Here is an 18,971-nt window from a genome sequence, read left to right as displayed (position 1 = left end):
AATCTATCTCCGTAACCAGCCCAGTTCCTTAGGGCCTTTTCCACCTCAGCAATATGATCCCTGCTTAGCTGGTACCGCAGTCCCTCTGTCACAGCCAAGGTACCTCGCCCCTCCCATTAGAACAGAGTGCCCTGACCCGCCCTCTGACCAAGGCTGCAGGTGGAGAGCAGATGGAGTTCCCTGAGTGAGAGCTACACCTGCGCCACCTGCATGGCAGGTCACTCAGTGCCCCCAGCCTCCCACCCCACCCCCACCATACCCCCGCCCCACTGCCTGCCAGCTGCCTGTTAGGATGGGGCTGGGAGGAAAGAGGGGAACAAGGGAGGCACTTTAGGAATGCACAGACAGCCTAGTGCTCTCGCTCTGGGGACACTGACTGCCCCCCCAGCTCCCCGCAAAAGCCTCAGCACCCGCTCCGCATGCTCAAGAGGAGGTTACTGCTGCCACTGAGATCTGGAGCTGTTTCCCTTCTACTCCACCTCCCAGGCTCTTTCCTGAAGCCACAGGAAGAAATTTCATCAGCAGAATATCAATCCATTGATATGAGTCCTGACAGCCTTTCTGAACAGAATACCAAAGCCCAAGCCTGCCCCATCTCCTGCCGCAGGTGCACCTGACAACAGCTCGGGGCTCCACTTCCCTGACTCTTGGCCAGAGCCGTGGGCTGAGCTCTCAGGGTTCAGGGTCATTGCCCAGCCAGGCTGAGAGGTAAGCAGGGAGCACTGGAGGGGAGGCAGCAATGCCGCCAACAGCCCTGCTGTTGCCTCGACTTAAGAAACCTCATTTTCCCTCCTGCCTCTGGCCATTGCACAGGAGGTGGGCCCCGGGAGTCTTGCTTCTTCCCACTTCCCAGATAGCTCTGAGAGCCCACAGACAGGCAGCACGCTGGGCCCTGTCTCCCCCTGCTGCTGTCACAGCACCTCTCCAGACGGTCCCATTTCCACTTTCTACTTGCTGCCCTTCTTGTAAGCCCCGAAGTCCAAATGAGTCCCCAGCATACTGAGAGGTGTCCTGTGAGGAGGAGCTATGCAGGGGTCATGGGGAGTGTAATCACAAAGTAGGGAAGGTCAGGCAAGGGGAAGGTAAGCAGGCTTCTTTACTGCAGGACTTCTCAGAGCCTTTAATACGTATATTTAGATTGTGAATTCCCAAGAGGAAAATAGTAGTGTTCTCCTAACTTATTTTATAAGGGAAGGGAAGGTATTTTTCAAGGCACTCAGCTATAGACTAGGGCTTCAGAGACCTATTTTGGCATAAAAATTGGCCTGAGGCACAGGGAGGAATTGGGAGAAGCAAGCAATGCCACACCTCTGGTGGGACAGAGAGTACCCCTTTCAGAGAAGCAGGACACCTGGCCCGACAGGACCCCTGTCCCTGGTGCTCTGCCCTGCAAGGAGTTGCCATGTGTTTGGAGAGGAAGGGCTGAGGAGAGAGAAAGGCCGTGTATGAGGCGGGCACCCAGAGAGGACAGGGGACGACAGAGGGGGAGGGGGAGCCAGGAGCAGTGGCACAGTGGGTTAGCTGCCTCTTCCGACGTGCCCGAGACCACCCTCCACGCCCCCTGCACACGTCAGCCTTTAGAAGAGTGAGGAAGGAGGAAATCGCAGGAAGGCTGGAGAAAATGTTAGACCGGGGCTTTGCTCCCAAAGTTTAGGTTTTGTTTTTAATTCTGTTAAGGGAGTGCATGGAACCAAAGCATGGCTATGCATTTCAGTTGATTTGAACCAGTATTTACTGAGCGCCTACCAGGGGGCCAGCTCCGAGTCAGGGGCTGTGAGGAAGCAAAGGATGCAGCACAGTGCAGCTTTCAGGGAGTTGGCAATGCTGCTGGAGTGACAAGACCACACAGGCTAATGATTAGAGAACAAGAGATTTCACCAAGAACAAAAGGGAGGAATACCCGCAGTCGGTGGCAGCACGTCCAGGAGGCAGGGGCTGCGTGCACGGAGACCGGTGCAGAGGGCCTTGGAGGGTTGGCCTTTATGAAGGCATCTGGAGGAAGGGAGGGCCTCCCTGCAGGAGGACAGTCAGAGAGGCACCCTCAGCAAGGCCGTCTGTCCAAAGTAAGATGGCCGGGAGTTTGAGATACCTGCGGACCACTGGTAGACTTGGGCCTTGTGAGGAGGCTGGAAGGATGGTGATGGCTGAGGCTCTGTCCTCTACTGGGTGCCCGTAGGCCTTGTAGGAAGGCAGAGGGGTGGGGATGGTGAGGGCGACCCCCTCTACCAGCAGTGTTCAGTGCTGGTCAGAACACCACCCATGGGACCTTCGTCCCCTTCCCATCGGCCACACAGAATGTTGTAGCCTGAATTGGGTCCCCCAAATTCGTATGTTGAAGTCTAACCCCTAGTACCTGAGAATGTGACTGTAGTTAGCGATAGAGCCTTTAAAAAGGTGTTTAAGTTAATGAGACCAAACTACTGGTCCCTAATCCAAAATGGCTGGTGTCCTTAGAAGAAGAAATTTGGGCACAGACATACCAACAGAGGGCCTGTGAGGACCCGGGGAGAAGACAGCCATCTCTAAGGCAAGGAGAGTGGCCTCAGAAGAAACCAACCCCGTCAACGTTTTGACGTAGGACTTCAAGCCTCCAGAGCTGTGAGAAAATAAATCTCTGTTGTGTAAGCCACTCTGTCTGTGGTACTTGGTTATGGCAGCCCGTGCAGACTAACAGAGGGAATCATGCCACCTTCCTGGCTTTTCCTGGCGGAGTACTGCCTTATTTCCTAGGTTCTTACCCCTTCTCCCCATCACTTAAACTCCCTTCTTCTCCACAGTCTTATTGTCAAGATCAAATAACACACTGAATGTGAACACACTTTGAATGAACTTCATATAGACATCTGTCTGCTGGGACTGTGCACTATGCGGGGCCCTGGCAATTCAAACATGGGTAACACGGGGTCCCTGCTCCCAACGAGTCACAGTGCGGTGTGAACAACATTCACAGACACAGGTGACTGGGCTACTTGGCCAGTAGGAACACAGCAGAACTGAGGGGGCACAAGGAAAACTGTCCAAGGAGAGGGCATTTAGAAGGGCTCCGAGGGATTAAGAAGAGTGAGAAGGAGGGCAGAGTATTCTCTGAGGGAGAAAGAGCATGTGCAAAATCCAGAGGCAGGGCGCCTGGGTGGCTCAGTCAATTAAGCATCTGCCTTGGGCTCAGATCATGATCCCAGGGTCCTGGGATCGAGTCCCTCATCGGGCTCCTTGCTCCGCGGGGTCTGCTTCTCCCTCTCCCTCTGCCTCTCTCTCTCTCTTTCTCCCTCTCTCAAATAAATAAATAAAATCTTGAGAAAAAAATCCAGAGGCCCACAGTGCATGACGTGTTTGTGGAATGGTGAGGAGTCAGGGTGACCGCACGGTCCACTTGGGGCATGGTGGGAAGGAGCCGGGAATTCTGATGAGGGTTACAGTCCTCAGATGCCTGGGAAAGAAGCTGACCTTTAACATGGAGTTAGTGAGGAGCCGAGGGAGGGTACTAGGAGGGCCTCCAGGATCAGCGTAAAGAGAGCCCAGTGCAGTGAGGAGACTAGAAATCTGTTTCTGGAGCCCTCTGGGAGCCCGTGGCCCATCCATGTGGCAGCCAGTGAAGACACAGCTATAAGGCTTAGTGGAGGGACTGAAGACGGGCTAAAGGAGATGAGTAAGGTGGTGTAGACCGCAAAAAGAAAAGGCAGTGGGACTGAAAGCCCACTTGGGCCAAATAGTTAACCCTTCGAGGCCTCCGTTTACTCATGGGTAAAATGTGGGAAAAAGAGCTCCTACCCACATGACCATCAAAAGGGTGAAATCAGTAGGACAATCTGTGAGACGCTTTCAGCGAGGCCTGGCAGGTAGGCTCGATGACACTGGCTCTTGTTGCTGTCCCAGGTCACGCAGAGATAAGGGTGGAGGCTGGGTCACACAGAGTGGACTCCCATCTAAAATGAGCAAGGAGGAATATTACACAGCCATCAAAAAGAATGAAATCTTGCCATTTGCAATGACGTGACTGGAACCAGAGGGTATTATGCTGAGCGAAATAAGTCAGTCAGAGAAAGACATGTATCGTATGATCTCACTGATATGTGGAATTTAAGAAACAAAATAGGACCATAGGGGAAGAGAAGAAAAAATAAAACAAGACGAAACCAGAGAGGGAGACAGAGCATAAGAGACTCTTAATCTCACGAAGCAAACTGAGGGCTGCTGGAGGAGAGGGGCTGGGGGGATGGGGTAACTGGGTGATGGGCATTAAGGAGGGCACATGATGTAATGAGCACTGGGTGTTATATAATACTGATGAATCACTGACCTCTACCTCTGAAACCAATAAGACATTATACATTAATTAGTTGAATTTAAATTTTAAAAAATGTATAAATTGCAAATTTAAAAATAAATAAATAAAACGAGCAAAGACACCGAAGCCTGTTGGCGGCATGTTTGCCTCAAGGCCACATTTCTCGAACTATGCATGAGCACAAATTCAATCACCCCTGACTCCAGACAAAACTGGTTCTTGAGCCTGGAGGACTGCGTGAAGCTCCCACTGCCTCCGGAGCAGTGTGGGGAAGCAGGGGCAAGGACTCCTGCAAGTTATTAGAGGGCAGGACTGCAGAGAAAGTGCAGAGAAAGGGAAAGTACGAGCACACTGGAAGAAGCAGGGCGAGCCCCTCCCCTCCGGGCGCTGCTAGGATCAGCTGATGTGTTTGCAAGGTGCTAACTGGGGGTGCTGGGGCTGTGGGGCTGTGTGGGTCCGGGGGCTGCAGCGGGCCCTGGCAGCCTTGTTGGTAATGTGCCACCCTCTCTCCTTGAGCTCTGCCAGTTCGCTTTGCCCCCGCCCCCATCCCCACGGGAACAACAGGTGAATGTCCTCTTCGCAGCTGAGCTGCTGCATTTCTCCTGTAAGGGGGTAGGTACTCTCACTCCCTTTGCAACTTTGGCAGCTCAGCCCTCACCTTTCCTGCTGCTCAGCTGAGTCGAAATTAAACCGACTGAGGCAATTTTTACAAGGCAGACCAAGAAAAGGTACTTGAAATTCAACACAACAGCACATTTAGATGTCTGGGATCCCCTGCACGGCTAGACTCTGTGCTTAATCATTTTGAAGTGTAGCACTGAACACATTATCACGGACTTTCCTCATCTAATTGAGGCTCTTGCATCTAATGCAAAAGTGCTATGGAAGATTGACATTCAGAAGGTTAACCAGAAGCATCACTCTGCCTTAGGTGGTGCTTTCTCTGTGTGTGTGTGGGGGGGGGGGGGGGTGTTGTTTTATGCGGTGGGTTCACCAAAGGTCAGAGTCTGTCTGGGTCTCAGTTTTGCAGATTAATAAATTAAATTTTATTGGTTCACCTAGGGATAAGCACATATTTGGGGATGAACGCATAACCATCAAACTTACAAGGTACTGGCTGGTAACCTTTGCAACCACAGAGGCATGCCCAGCAGTGACCCATTAGGGTCATTGCCCAAATTTAATTTTGGAGGGGGGGTAGGTTCACACCCAAAATAAGATTAAAAATTCTGCTCAGCAAATATATTCCGAATCCTTATTATGAGCAAGGCACCAAGGCAGATGCCCTGGTGGGTACAGCCATAAGTTCTACATGGGTCATGCCCTCGAGAAGCTTCCTTGCACATAGATATGATACAGATAAAAATGTGGACAAGAAAGACGCAGAAGGGCTGCTAGGGGAGTGCAGGGGAGGGAGGAATACTTCCAGAAGGGGGTGGAGGGAGTGGGGAAGGAACCAGAACCAAAGGAGGAGGCGAGCTGCATTTTGAAGGAGGTGTGAAGGTTTGTACCCAAGGTTGGGGGTGGGGTCATTCCAAGGAGAGCAGTAGGTGAACAAAGACACAGAGGATGGAAAATGAGTTATAGGTTTGATGTGGTGGAGAGAAGGAGGCTAGAAAGATAAGCAGGTACCAGATTGTGCCTCAGAGTCACAGAAGGCAGTGAGAGGGAGCACTTAAGGCACAGCCAATCAAGCAAGGAAAACTCCACGAAGAAGCTTTTTTCCAGGGTATGGAGCCTTCTGTCTATGCAGTCAGCACGGCCTGCTTGAAATTGCATCTTCCATGAATTGGGGGAGACAACCTGGCTTGCTTCAGTCTGTTCTGCCTAGGTCCCTAATTCTTTCTCAGTCATTAACCTCCTCTGTCATTGCAACAGGACCCGTGACAGGGTCTTACAGCTCCTGAGATTGTCGCTTACCTTGCACTGGTGTCTTCCTTACAGCATTCCAGAGAGCACCTGGGTTCTTAGTGACAGCCACAGGACCCTCTGTGCTTACCAGCAATGAGGACACCGACTGCTCCCGACAGTGGGTTCCTTTCTCGGAGACGGAGCTCTTCCCCCATTGACAGGATTTAATTCACTCCCGTAACAGAGGGTGACATTTGCCTCCATCCTCGGGGTCCACGCTATCTGGGCTTCCACACTCCTTCCTGGCTGCAGTGGGGTTAGAGTTGGAGACTGCTCAGGGTGAGCTGAACGTGGCAATCCTGCCCCCAAGGCCAGTTCCGTAAGGTCCCGTGGGCTCCTGCTGCAGAGAGCCAGACACTGGAAAGAGCAGGGGACATGTCCACCACCTGATTGTCCAGAGTTCCAGAAAGGGCCTAGACTTTATGTTTGGTGATATGTGGTTAGGAATTAGGAGACTGTGTTTAGGAAGATGGGTTCTAGATTCAAACAGAACCAGCTTCAAATCCCAGCTCTAGTCCTTCCCAGCTGTGTCACCTGGGGCACATGATTTAATCCAAGCTTCAGTTTCCTTGTGTGTAAAGTGGGAATAAAGATCACACTTACCTCCTAAGGATGTTGTGGAGATGCCCATAGAACAGCCAGCACAGTGCCTGGACTGTTAATGAAGCTCGGTATGTGTTAGCCATTCGTTACCACAGACATCTGAGGCGTGCATTAACAATATCCGAAACCTTCCAGCCGGTGAGAGGAGCTGCAATCTATATCCCTGGTAGCCGGGGAGAGCTAGATCAATCCCTGGCTTTTCCGAGTGACTGCAGTGGCTTTTCACTTGCCCTCCCTTCTTCCTGCATCTGACTGTGGGGTGCCACCAGACAAGCCACGTGGCACTCGCTGAGCTCAAAGGAATTCTCCAGAGCTCCACGGGATTCCCCAGTACCTAACTTCTGCATTAGTGACCTATGCTGGCACCAGAGAAACCCACATTCCTGGCCACCTGAGGCACAGGGAGGCAAGATACCCAGTTCCACTGTGGCTGATGGTAAAAGGCATCATGGCGACTTGGGTTTCTAAGCCTCCAGAGACAGCGGGACCAGTGATGTGCTGGGGAAGACGTCTACCAGCTTGCATGAGATGGCTGCTAAGTCTTCGGGAACTGTGTGAGCCGCTGGACATCCTATTGGTGGCATGAAATGGGTTGGGGTGAGAGTATTGACACCACAGAGATCAGCAGATGTCTCCAGTCAAGGGTCCTCCTCCGCCCCCAAGAGCTGGTTGTTAAGCATTTATCAGCACACCACTGGGCACGACTGTTCTCACTCCCTGCCTCGGTTGCCTGTAACTACTCCCTCACACCATGCACCCCCACTTCCAGACGGTCCAGCTAAATCTCCAGTAGTCCCGGAAGAAACTGCCAAAGACAGGCTGATGAGAAATGGCTTGAGATGTAGAGAAGGTGCTCCGTGTGAGCTGGTGTCAAGACTCTAGCTCGTTCCCTTTACTCCTCTCAGAAGGAAGTTAGTCAGCTGGTGTTCAGATGCAAGGACTGATCATACCCATCAGGATGAAAGATCTTCCCACCAGTTCTCTGAAGTGAAAATGGGTCAAAGGGGAAAACAGAACAGTGACTCAGAGCACCGGAATATTGACCTCTAGGGGACCACACTGGGTGACAGAGGCGTTTAGTCCCTCCACCAGGAGGTGAAGTCCCTCCACCAAGAAGAGCTTGTGGGGCTTGTGGAAAGGGGAAACTATCCAGTGTCTTCAAGTACCTACGAGCTCAGAGAGACCTCAGTTTCTCTAAGCCCAATCTGCATTTCCCCTAACAGGAGCTGAAAGAAACCCAGAGCAGCAGCTTGGAGGCTGAGCGAGGTGGCGCGTGTCCCCATCCCCACTCCCACCCAGCAGACACTTGCAATCCTCTTCCATCGGAGCTTCACTGAACCACAGCATTTCTTAGGACCCGGGAGCCCTGAAGCCTGGCAGTGACGCCAAGGAGCCCCCGACTGGAATCCCGCCCCCCTCCCTCCTCTCTATCCCCCCAAGCAGAGGCCGGTTTCCTCTGCAGCAGTAGATTTCTCCCTTAACTCTATCCTTAAGCGTATCTGGTACATTCGCTCCTGCAATATTTATGCCTCCCATCAATTTTTCATCCATCCCATCCCTCAGCTTTTCAAGCGAGTTTGGAAACTACTCTCCTTGAGTTCTCATTCTCCTTAGGGTGGGGTGGAGGCAGGAGGAAAGCACTAGGGAGGGACCTGCTGCTCCAAGGCCAATGTTGATCGTAATTACCTCTCAGGTAAATATTACAATCCCATTTCATACATGAGGATCTTCAGACACAGAGAAGATGTGACTTGTCCAAGGACACACAGCTCATACATGGCAGAGCACACATTCCAGTGCTGTAGTTCAGCCCAGGACTCGTACTCTTAAATATCACCTTATTCCTGCTATTTCTAGCATCCCTGCACACATTCTACAAGAGGGCAGTGTGGAGAAGAGCAATAGCCATCAGCCCAGCAAAAGAGGAGAATCTTCAGGTAAATATGTGGACTGAGCATAAGCACTTACATCTGCTCCCTCCTGAAACAGCAGCAATGTTGTAGTAAAGAAGTAGACCCACAAAGACAATGAGAGGAGAAGCTATGGCAGAAGAGAGACAGCAGCAAAATTCCAGGAGTCAGAGAGTGGGTGAGAGAGTGGTACATCACCACACAGGCAGACGAAGCTGAACAGCTTATCAGTCCACCCGAAGGACCCTGGGGGTCGCAGAATGAAGGTGCTGAGTTCTGGGGAAAGGTGGGGCAAGAAGAGATACCGAAACTAAGACCATCTGGAAACTTTTTTTTTTTTTAGATTTTTATTTATTTGAGAGAGAAAGAGAACACGAGTGGGGGAAGGAGGGACAGAGGAGAGAGAGAAGCAGACTCCTCGCTGAGCAGACAGCCTGATGCGGGGCTCCATCCCAGGACCCTGGGATCATGACCTGAACCAAAGGCAGATGCTTAACTGACTGAGCCACCCAGGTGCTCCCCCATCTGGAAACTTTGATACAAAATTATCGGGCTCCCAAATCTCCTCTCCATCCCTGTACAAACAAGGAATGGCTCCCTTTATAAGTCAGCTTGGGCTGCCATAGCAAAACACCATAGACTGGATAGCTTCAACAACAAACACTTACCTCTCACAGTTCTGGAGTCCAAGGAGCCCAAGATAAAGGTGGCCAATTTGGTTCCCAGTGAGAGCTCTCTTGCAAATGACTGCTATCTTGTTGTATTTTCACATGACTGAGGGGAGGGAGGGAGGAAAACTCTCTGTATCTCTTCTTATAAGGGCATTAAGTCCATCACAGGGGCTTTACCTAATTACCCCCCAAAGACCTCCACCTCCAAATCCCATCACATTTGGGATCAGGGCTTCAACATATGGATTTGGGGGGGACAGAAATATTCAGCCTATAGCACTCCTCCATGCCCCTGCAGGATGGACTTCAGTAAAGGGTACTAGAGGCACATTGGCAAGCATGGGTGAACTATGAGGCTGAAGAAAGGAACTGAATGATGTCTGTCTGCAGAAGAAAGAAACCATCCCTCCTCACTCCTCACTATCTGCTTCCAGTCCCAGGCTCCAAGTGCCAGTCATCAGATATATATCCCAAGGCAAGAAGTGAGACAATATTTTCTCAAGAAACAGAATTCTACATTAAGAAGCAATAGCCCAGAGTAAATGTACTGTTATATTTGAGGGTCTCCCCATGAAAAAGCCCACTTGCAGCCCCACCACCCATTAGTGATGCCTGGAAGTCAATGCCATGCCACAGTCAGAGAATTTCACATCAACTCTTGCTATCCTTTTCTGAAATGTGGACAGACAGCAAAGCATCAATAGATTTTTAAGGAAAGCATTCAATATGAAGACCAAAACAAATAAATGAATTTTTTATCAGGAAAGAAAAACAATGTGGAAAACAGAAGAAAATTCCAAAGACATCAATATCTTTAGAGAGATATAAAAAGATGCTCTGCTCATAAAATGAGAATAGAATGCTGTAATACCAAAATGAGAGCAATTAGGGAATAAAAAGCTCCTTTTGAAACAAAATTAAAACTAAATTATGAACATTAAAAATGTTTTAAATCAAAAGATTCAATGAAATCAAGAAAATATTTCAGAAAGTACTTTTAAAAGGAAGAAGAGGAGAAGAAGAAACAAACAAATGAGCTATAGATAGGCAGACGGGAAAATTCGATGAGCAATTCAGGAGGTCCAACACTTAACTAAATAGGAGTTCTATAAAAAGAGTACAGGAAAAAATGGAGAGGAAGATATTAACAAAGACATAAGACAAACAATACAGGAAAATTCCAATCTGGGCAGATTAACAGGGCCCATAATACAACCAATGCAATGAACGAAAAAATGCCTACAGCAAAAAAAAAAAAAAAAAAAAAAAAAAAACCCTAATCATGAAATTTCACACTCAGGACAAAAATGATAATTGAAAGAGAGAGAGAAAGAGAAGGAGGAGTGGAAGGGAAGGGAGGGAGAAAGGAAGTTTACATATAATGAGCTGGAAATCTGAATGGCATTGGATTCTCAAGAACAATACCAGATGTTAGAAGCCCTTCAAAGTTCTGAGGGAAAACATGATTTTCAATTTTCAATCTAGAATTAAACATTTAACCTAACCATTAATCAAGTTTGAGGATAGAACAAAACACTCTCAGACATGGAAGTACGTAAGAGTTCTATCTCCCATGCCTTATTTCTTAGGAGCTACTAGAAGATGAGTTTCAGTGATACATATATACACACATACACATATATACATACACACATATACATACATACATACACATATATGCAGACACACATACACATACATGCATACACACACTGTTGGTTTGCAAGCTCCTTGGGAGCATCCCAGTTGTAATCTGAAACTGGCCCCTGTACTCAGAGGGTAGGAACAGACCAAAGAAAGAAGCAGGCCACTCCAGGTTGGTACGTGGCAGTTTTTAATAAGCAGAGGGAACTTACCTACAAGGTTTGTCTTGGGTGGCAACAAGATTAGTTGATCTCTGTACCTGCTCACCAAATCTCACAAGTTTATGTAGTGGCCCTCACTGGGTTCAGTCATGTATACAGTCCAGATGGTCTCTGCACCACATCACTGTGGTGCGTCGTTGGAGTAGGTTCTGGCAGCGGGGAAGGCAAGTGGAACCCATATTCCAAGGACAAGGGAGGGGTGCAAGGAGCCTCTGATTGTCAGGGTCCAGCTCAGGGGTCAATCAACAATCATGTCTTCTCAACAACCACCCTAACACAGACATCCATACATATGTACATAAAAGTAAAAGAAGAGGAAGTGGGGATTACATCCAGAAAGAGGATAGATCCAAGAAGCAATGAAAAGAAGCCCCAAGATAGCCATGTCCCATACCTAAAGAAGGGAGCAGAAAAGAAGCAGCTTCGGAAGATAACCCGGAATTAAAGTAGAACTAACACACACATACACACACACACACCCTGGTAGTTCTGCTTCTATATCAAATCCTGGCCAACACTAAATTTAAAAAATGACGAGAATTTCTTTTTTTTTATTACGTTATGTTAGTCACCATACAGTACATCATTGGTTTTTGATCTAGTGTTCCATGATTCATTGTTTGCATGAAAAGAATTTCTAACTCTAGGAAAAACAAAAGTTTATGAGCAAAACTATAACAAGAATACACTATATGGCTTAGCAGTGAACAACATTTGTGTGAGCCTAATAATAGAACAATGAACTACTAGTTTATAATGTGGGAAACAAAGGCAGAAGAAAAATTATTAAATTTCCTTACTACCTACAGCTGATTGACAAGTCCTTGAAATAGGCAGAGTGACATTCTTCTAGGGACTCGACTGCCTTGATGTTGATACTTTGCTAAGGGCAAAAGGCAATCTTAGCCCAACTCCCAGGACCCTGTGAGTCTACCTTAATATATAAAAATTCCTTTGGAAATTCCTTTATCTTTAAACCCCTCCAAGATAAGTGTTGGCAATCATCCTCCAAGCATATGGCCCACCGATACACATCTCATGACTAAGGTTCATGACTAAGGAGGTTTGATGACTAAGGTTTTATTAGACTGTAATAAATGACCTTTTCCCAACAACAGCTAGCCCCCTCAAGGTCCTGGAAACCTTGCTGCCAAAATTCCTTAGAGACTTACGCTATCCCCAACCCCCTCCCAGCTTGAAAGTATATAACAGGCCACTCCTTGTAACCCCAGTGCAGCTCCTTCTGCCCATGGGTCCTGTCCCCGTGCTTTAATAAAACCATCTTTTTGCACCAAAGATGTCTCAAGAATTCTTTCTTGGCCATTGGCTTCGAACCCTAAAGTCTTTCCTACATCAAAGTTTATCCAAACATTTTTATCCAAAACATGTGACATAACTATGTTGAGAAGATTGAAGGAGTGTGTATGCATGCTGGTAGAAGGAGTAAGAAAGCTAAGTCCTCAGCCAGCTTTATTCCTACCTCTGGTCTCTTGACTTGACAGTTCCCTCTGCCTAGATCATTATCGCCTCAAACAGGACATGGTCCGCTGCCCTTTTTTATTCAAGTCTCTGCTTAAATGTCACTTCTTTGGTTAAGGTACCTAAAATAATGCTCCCCAACCTATTGAACTCATGATCTTTGTTATGTCTATTTGACCACAATTAAAAAAAATGGTATATATATTTTAAAAAAAAAAAAAGGTTTACTTAGGGGTTACATAAAACACCACAGAAGAGTGGAGTGCAGAGAGGCCAGCAATAAGGGTTCATGATCAACCCGAATCTAACTGGCCAACCAGACCTTAATCCCGTAGAGAAAGTCTGGGGAATGGTGCAGCCCATGCCTCAGGGTTAGTCCAGCAGCGTGCCAGAGCGAAGGAATTATATGCCAAGTCCCATCAGGTTGGGAGCTACCTCTGGGGTAATTCCTCGGCATTTCAGGCCTGCCCTGAGCACAGGCGGAGTGGTCTCTGAAAAAGTCTTCAGGCAGAGAGATGCAGATATTAGCAAATAGAAGCAGGCCACCTGCACTGAAGAAGTAAGACCCAAGGGAAGGGGGTAAGGCATTGACAGGTGCTATGGTGCCTGGAATTGATAATATGCACAGGTTCCATAGAAACATGGAGTTAAATACCAGAAGACACAGCCAGGAGAGTGAAGAGAGTTGTATCCAAGAAACAGGACTGAGGCATGCGAAGGAAATTGCTCTATGTTGCCATAAATTCTTCTAATTCTTTAAGGCATTATTTCACTTTTAAACTACGTCCATATCTTATTTTGAAGAAAAAAAAAAAAGATGAATTTTAAATGAGTGTGAATATCACCAGGAAGTCATCCCACACTGATTTGGTTCTAATTTTTCATGAGAAAATGTCACAAAATGATTAACCAGCCCTGTGGTAAGGAAACTCAGGGAATGTTAATTGAAGGGAACTGTAGCCAAACATACTGGAAGCCAGTAATCGGTTGCATTCAGTTCTGGAAAAGCAGCCATATTCAGTTCTGAAAACTGTAGCCAAACATACTGGAAGCCAGTAATCGGTTGCATTCAGCTCCTACTATGTGCCAGATACCGTGCTGAGCTCATACTGGCAAGATAAAGAGGTAAAGACACTTGTACTGGGGTGAAGAGTGTCCCTCCAAAATTCATGTCCACCCAGAGCCTCAAAAATGTGACCTGACCTGGACATAAGGTCTTTGCAGCAGGTCATACTGCATCTGGGCGGGCCCTAAACCCAGGGACTGGTGTCCTTATAAGAAGGCCATGTGAAGACACATGGACATGGAGGAAATCCCCTGTGAAGGTGGAGGCAGAGATTGGAGTGATGCATCTATACACCAAGGAATGACAAGGACCATCAGACCACCAGAACCTAAGAAAAAAGCATGGAACAGATCCTTCCTTAGAGTCTTCAGAGGAAGCCTGGCCCTGCCATCACCTTGATTTCAGAAGTCTGGCCTCCAGAACTGTAAGAGAATACATTCTGTGGTTTTAAGTGTGTGGTGATTTGTTCCGGCAGCCCTGGGATGCTGATATGATCCTTTTCTCAGAAGTTGGTGGTCTGGGGAGGTGGCCTTAGCCTAAGGAGCTGTGTCCTTCACCCTCCTTTGTCTCCTCTCTTCTGGCTGGAATGTGAACCCAACCGGCTGAGCTGGAATAGCCAGCCGTTTGGACCAGGAATGGAAACTCTACGGTAAGGGAGGTGGGTCAAGCAGATAGAAGCGTCTGGCAGCCATACCAGCCTGGGACTTCTGGCCAGCTGACATGTGACTTGGAAATGAACACCTACACTTTTTGTGCCAGTGCTGTTTGGGGTTTCCTGCCACTTGCTGCTGAATCTAATCTTAATTCATATTGGAAGACAGATTTACAAATGCAAATATGCAATTCAGTGTGGTAAATAATTTTATAGAGACAGGCCATGGTAGGGGCGCAAAGGAATAAATGATTAACTTACCCTGGGGAGATCAGGGAAGACTTCTCAGAAAAAGCACTGGCGGCTGGTTTTAAGAATGTGAGAAGGCGTTTGCAGACAGCCAGGACATGGGATGGCAGGGAGGCATTTCAGAGGGACATGGACGGTGGAGGAAGAGAACAGTTCCATGGGACCACCTGTACTTCTGCATGGGTGATGTATAAGGCACAAGGCAGACAAAAGAGGGCAGTAGAGGCCAGGTGATGAGAAACTCAGAATGCCATTCCTGGGTGCTCGCACCTTCTCGAGTCACAAAGAAGAGCCGTGGATGAGTGTGCAACAGTGGAGCCATATGATCAGATTAACTTCTAGAAAGATCACTTTGGCTAAGGCATGGATGGCGTAGAGGGATCAAGAAAGGAGTCAAAGAGACCAGGAAGGAGGCCATTGCAGTTGTTTCTTAGTTTGATGATGACAAGGGTCGACATGAGTACAAAGGCACTGGGGACAAAAAGGAAAGAACAACTTGAAAATACAATTCAGCAGGCCGTGGGCTATGAGAAAAGGCAGCATCCAGGAGGGCCCCACTGGGCTGGCTTGGAGCGTGAACAGGTAGAGCATTACCCGGGACACGAGGCACAGGGAGAGGAGCAGGTTTGGAGGTAAAGGATGAAATGTTAATGATCAATGCAGGTCCCAATCAGCCTGAATTCTGAAGACCACCTTGCTCCGGTTCCGGAGGGCTCCCTGTTAGCTTCCAGCAACAAGGGCCGCTAGAGGGCGACAGGGAGTGAGAAGGAGGAGGTGAGGCTCCTGACGCTGGCGCAGAAGGAGCTGCGGCCGTTCTTGCACCTACTAGAGCGGTGCGTCCCTTCAAAAAGAGCAGCACCGCCGGGCAGTGCCCTTCTCAGAGCCCTGAGTCCCAGCCTGTGGTTTCTCCCAGCTCCTGAGGGTCCAGCCCCAGCCACGGTGTGCTCGCTGTGCCTGGGCTCAATGTCAGCTCTGCAAAGCGCCCCGCGGAGCCTCGGGCTTCTCTCAACCACCCCTTCCTGGCAGACGCCGAGAGAGAAGCAGACTCCCCGCTGAGCAGGGAGCCCGACGCGGGGCTCCGTCCCAGGACCCTGGGATCATGACCCGAGCCGAAGGCAGACGCTTAACCCACTGAGCCACCCAGGCGCCCCCGATGTCCCTTATTAAATTCACTCTAATAAATACTGGGTCCTGACGGATACAGTCATGGGCCTGTAGGGCGGTCTCAGGGAGGAGACCGCCTGAGATGAGGCCCTGGGGATGATTCTGTCACCCCTCAGGGTCTCCTGTGAGACAGCCAGTGCAGCTGTCGGGGAAGTGGGGATCAGCCTGGAGTTAGGAGGGGAGCGCTGGTGGCACCCGCGGCACCTCAGTCCCCCTGGGAGCGCGGGAGCCAGAAGAGAAAGGGCTGAGGATGGAACCTTCAGGGGCCCCAAAGGTGAGAAGGAAGCCTGAAGGAGAAGAACCCGGGCCGGGGGCAGAATAAGGCACCATGACCTGAGAAAAACCAGGGAAGCACACTACTTCCTCCCCAGGAGAGGGGAGTTTTGGGAAGTGGTCCTTACATGAAAGCTGAGGTAAGGACTGAAAAGCAAACAGTGACTGGGCGGGCGCCACTCGTGACCTTGTGGAGGGTCCTTCCAGGAGAGTGGGGGACACAGAGGGCAATGGGAGAAGTTTGAGGAGCGAATGGAAAATGAGACAAGGCAGACAGAATATTAGCTAGAGGGCCCCGGGAGAGTGTTTCTATTTTTACCTGAGGGACGAGCTCCTTTCCAAGCTGCAGGAAGGAGCCAGCAGCAAGTGAGGCTGACCTGAAGGAGGGGACAGGCAAGAATGAGGTGAGCTGGAAGATAAGCCTGCAGCAGCCGGTACCCCACTTCCTCAGAGGCTACTCATTCATCCAACAGCCATTTCCGAGTGACTGAGATGTGTCAGGCATTGTTCTAGATGCTGCGGTGGCAGTAAATAAAAGAGATAAAAATCGGAGGCTGCAAGTCAGGTGGCAAAAGGGGCTCAACATTTGAGATCTAAAGGAGAATCTCATCAGGTTTCTGGAGAGAAGAGCAGCGGGTTTAGGAAGCTGACTTCCTCTATGGGTTTTAACCCTCTGTGCCTCTCTTTCTCAGGCAGGTGACCCCAGGGTGAATTATGCATCCTTGACTTGGGACACAGCCATCCAGCCATAAGATAAGGGTAGTACCCTATCTGGCTCCGAAAATAACCTGCCAAGAGAGTAACATGCTTGTTCCAAATGCCCTTTATGTGGCCTTGGGCTCCACAGCCCATGGGAATAGTTTTGACCATTCTTTTGGCTTTATAATGCATGGACGCTTTCCTTTTCACTGGATACTGTCAGTGCAATTATAGCTGATTACTATCATTACAAAGATGACCCACCAGACATGTCTTAAAAGGAAGACAGCAGCTATTGCCTGGATCCCAACTGACAGCTGATCTCATGCAACACAGCACTGCAAGGTGGGTGAGGCTGAATTATTAGAACAGCCCTTCACAGGTCTCCCCAGTTCCAGGCCTTCTCCCTTCCAATCCATTGCCAAGCATGCCATTTCTATTCTCAAAACCCTCGGCATACAAAGACATGATCCTCGCCCACCTCTCCAGCAGCCTCCCTTCTAAGCACCCTCCTAACAACTCTACATTCCAGCCACATGAATGTGTCACCCTCTCTTGTAAGTCTGCCGATCTTTCTCTGTCTGAAACACCTTTTCCCTATTCTTTTCCCTAAACACCTAACTTCTTCTCAAACTTTCAAACTAAACCCAAGCATCACCTCCTTCAGTAATCATTGTAACAGAACCTATCACTAATTGCCCATTACTTCATGCTGGGCATTTTGCAAGCATTTTCTTTAATAGTGGTAATAATCTTGCACCACAGTTATTGAGACAGAGCCAGATGAAACTGTATCCCTCACCAACCACTCAGAAAAAATCTAGCAAACAAAATACAGATCCCTGAATCAAAATCACTTGGAAGCTTATTAAAAACAAATTCCCGAACCCCACACATATCTACAAATTCACTGATTAATTTGGGCATGGGCCTGTTACTATTTGTCAATGTAAAAAGTTGGGAACTATTACTCAGGGCCAGAAGGGAAGCAAGTGATCTCAGCATTATAAAGCCAGCATTATTTTGTTCATAAGAAATAAAATCAGAGCTAAGATTTAGCAGTCATAAATATCAGTCCCCAAACTGAGTGTAAGATAAATCCATTTTCTTTTCAAGTATAGTTAACATACAATGTTATATTAGTGCCAAGTGTTACAATACAATGATTCAGGGGCGCCTGGGTGGCTCAGTTGGTTAAGCGACTGCCTTCGGCTCAGGCCATGATCCTGGAGCCCCAGGATCGAGTCCCACATCGGGCTCCCTGCTCAGCGGGGAGTCTGCTTCTCCCTCTGACCCTCCTCCCTCTCATGCTCTCTGTCTCTCATTCTCTCTCCCTCTCAAATAAATAAATAAAATCTTTAAAAAAAAACAATATAATGATTCAACAATTGACTCACATTACTCATTGCTCATCATGATAAGGGTGCTCTTCTCTCCTTCACCCGTCTCACCCATCCCCCCACCCACCTCCTCTCTGGCAACCACCAGTTTGTTCTCTATAGTTAAGAGTCTGGGTTTTTTAAATTTGTCTCATTTTTCTTTGTTTGTTTGTTTTGTTTCTTAAATTCCACATATGAGTAAAATTATATGGTGTTGGTCTTTCTCTGACTGACTTATTTCAATTAGCATTATGCCCTGTAGATCCATCTAGTTGTTGCAAATGGCAAGATTTCATGCTTTTTGATGGCTGAGTAATATTGCATTGTATATATCACATCCTTTTTATCCATTCCTCTATGTATGGACATTTAGCCTGCTTCCATTATCTTGGCTATTGTAAATAATGCTGCAATAAACATAGGGATACAGGTATCTTTTTGAGTGTTTTCGTTTTAGAAGTATCCATTTCTTTATTCTCTATCTGATTTTAAGTCCTCATCCCTCCAAGATGAACTGATAACCTCACTTCGGAGAGCTCAGCTCCATGAGGGGTCCAGAAACTGCCCAAGGGCCACCAGCACCCACCCCCCAGGTGTGGTAAGTGTCGGCATTCACATAGTGCACAGCTGCAGGGAACTTGCAGATCAGAAGTCTGCATCTTGCATACTGTGCTGCAGGCATAGGAATCCTCGCTGAGACTGGAAATCTCCCAATCCTGTGGGATGACCTCCCATTTCCAGTGAGCTGCCATAGCTGGAGGGGCA

The 18,971-nt window shown here is 48.3% G+C and overlaps 1 long non-coding RNA gene across 2 annotated transcripts; it reads right to left on the bottom strand.

The window, feature by feature from the left end:
• Positions 1-292: 292 nt before the first annotated feature.
• On the bottom strand, positions 293-11,746 carry LOC135363691 (uncharacterized). Of its 2 annotated transcripts, XR_010409678.1 has the most exons (5): positions 11,237-11,746; positions 9,378-9,483; positions 6,800-7,781; positions 6,285-6,442; positions 293-3,923 (listed from the first exon to the last, which is right to left on the bottom strand). It is a non-coding gene; the product is annotated as an uncharacterized LOC135363691 (long non-coding RNA). The 2 variants fall into 2 exon arrangements; XR_010409677.1 differs by having other exon boundaries at positions 293-6,442.
• Between the last annotated feature and the right edge of the window lie 7,225 nt (positions 11,747-18,971).

This window comes from Mirounga angustirostris, unplaced genomic scaffold, assembly GCF_029215605.1.
Source record: "Mirounga angustirostris isolate CCGP_5_RB_7025 unplaced genomic scaffold, mMirAng1.0.hap1 SCAF_2, whole genome shotgun sequence".
NCBI lineage: Eukaryota > Metazoa > Chordata > Mammalia > Carnivora > Phocidae > Mirounga > Mirounga angustirostris.
This window is presented reverse-complemented; position numbering and strand designations above follow the sequence as displayed.